Genomic DNA, 2,231 nt, shown 5'->3' with positions numbered 1-2,231 from the left:
CCCCCCCCTCAATACGTAGTACTATAGACCGTATATTGTATAAACACTATAAAATATAACATATATTTTATTAAATAAAATATTGAAGGTACAATATTACGTACATTGTACCTGGCTCGTATACATTTTAAGCTGTGTGTGCGCAAATTATTAAATTTTGAAAAATGTTCTCCATTCCAATGATTGAATCGATCATATTTCTTCTGTATGAAGACATTTTAGCCAGACAGAAGTAAAGTTAGCCGATTGTATAGTAAAGTCAAATAATAAACTACTATACAACCAACTACCTCACTCTTGTCAGCGTAGATATCCAAATAATATTTATATCCAATATAAAACCTGAAAATGATAATTCAGAATTATTTTTAAGAAATGTTTTATTTAAATAACTCATAATAATTAAGATCAATTTCATAAATTAATTTCAATCTTAAAAAATAATTAAATATATCAACTTTTATCAATTGATTCCATAGCATTGATATGAAATTAAAAATTGTATACATTTATTTTTGTTAATGTTAAAAATAACGCAAACCTAAAGGCTAGACTTGATAGCTAAATTAAAATGTAATATCTACTGAATAAAATAGAATAGTAAGTTATTAGGTAGGTACCTACATAATGTTTAATGTCATTTTATTTAAGCTTGTAATTTACATTAGGTAGGTATGTAATATAAATGAATATTCTACTTACATTAACAATTTGAATAAACATTTTTTGTTATGGTTTAAAGATCTTTGAATCATTTATAACAAAAAAGACAAAGGTTTAAAAGGTATGATAAGGTAGATATTTTAAAAATGATTTTAAATTAAGCTTTCTTTTTGAAATGGGTATAATGAAAGTCATACGCAAAACGTGTACCAGGTACACTGTACCTATATTTAACATTCATTACCCAAAAAAAGATGTATTTCTGTAATCTGTACCACTCATAGATCTATATTAAATTTTATATTTATTTGAAGTAACAATAGTGTATATAGGTACTTTATAACCTTGGAATCAAAACTCAATATTTAAGAAGAAGTCACTCTCGTCGTTATAGTGAAAAGTGGTTTCATAGACGATTCGCGTTTCTCAACATTTGTAGTATAGTTAGGTACCTAGTACTCAAAAAAAAAGTACTGTAAAAATTACAAATATTGTTAATTTAGTGTCCTGTGGTTAAATTATTAAGAAACTATAAGGTTGATTGATATTTATGTTAATGACAATTAATTATAATGTTTAACTTATAACTTTAAAAAAAATGAAAATATAATGCTTACGTAGGACACTACATAATATGTGTTAACCTAATTTGGCTACAATATGTGAAATGCGAATTGCGATGTTGCAATTAACTTTGTACGTGATAGACGGTGATAACTATTATCTGATAACACAATATGTGACGCTGACATCCTCTTAAAAAACACTGATAAATAGTATGAAGTATTATATAGACTTATATTTGACAACTAAATTATAATATTAATATTATGTTATAAAATGTATGAAATGTATGGAAATTGTTTAATGTTATCTTTGGGAATTATATAGGTTGTTATATTTAACCTGAATACTTTTTTTTTATAAACAGATAAACAGTTCTCAATGTTTGCATATAAGTTCATTTCATTATAATATATTACGAAAAAGCAGTCGTACGACTAGTTACCAAGTCGTAGTTGTATAATTATTGCAGACTATTGATTATTATATGGTTATATGATACTATAATATTCAGTTTATTTAATAATAATTATAATCATAATTCTCTATTAAAATATTCCTAATATTTTATAAGCACATTTTATTTTATTTATTTCTTCTAAATTTTAGTAAATCTAATAAATTCTTTGTTTAAGCCATGCACTTTTTATAATAGATGAGTGCACTGAGTGGCTGTATCCTCTAGAAACGAACTTGTGATACTAAACTTTGCGACACAAGTTCGGATCTACGGGTCGTAGCAACTCAGTTTTCACATTTTTCTCATTTTTAAATCAAAATAATCATCATTAATTACAGTCACATTTTTAAAAGTTAAATTAATAGTTTAAGGTAAAATGAAATGTATCTAGTCAGAAAAATCTTTATTATACCTATAAGTGGTTAAACTTGAATTTTTGCATAAGAGTTATTTGGCAAATATCCAATAATTATTCAAGGTCGATTATTTTTTGCTTTAACGAATAAAAATTTTTGATTAGGTACAGTTGTACTATTATTACTAT

At 24.9% G+C, this 2,231-nt stretch overlaps 2 non-coding genes across 2 annotated transcripts; both read right to left on the bottom strand.

The window, feature by feature from the left end:
- Nucleotides 1-231: 231 nt before the first annotated feature.
- On the bottom strand, nucleotides 232-294 carry Mirlet7 (microRNA let-7). Its single transcript, NR_040129.1, has one exon. It is a non-coding gene; the product is annotated as a microRNA let-7 (primary transcript).
- Nucleotides 295-1,884: 1,590 nt separating this feature from the next.
- Nucleotides 1,885-1,983, bottom strand: Mir100 (microRNA mir-100). The gene has a single exon (NR_040128.1). It is a non-coding gene; the product is annotated as a microRNA mir-100 (primary transcript).
- Nucleotides 1,984-2,231: the final 248 nt, after the last annotated feature.

This window comes from Acyrthosiphon pisum, chromosome X (assembly GCF_005508785.2).
Source record: "Acyrthosiphon pisum isolate AL4f chromosome X, pea_aphid_22Mar2018_4r6ur, whole genome shotgun sequence".
NCBI lineage: Eukaryota > Metazoa > Arthropoda > Insecta > Hemiptera > Aphididae > Acyrthosiphon > Acyrthosiphon pisum.
The sequence above is the reverse complement of the archived record's forward strand: the minus strand, read 5'-3'. Positions and strand labels throughout refer to the sequence as shown.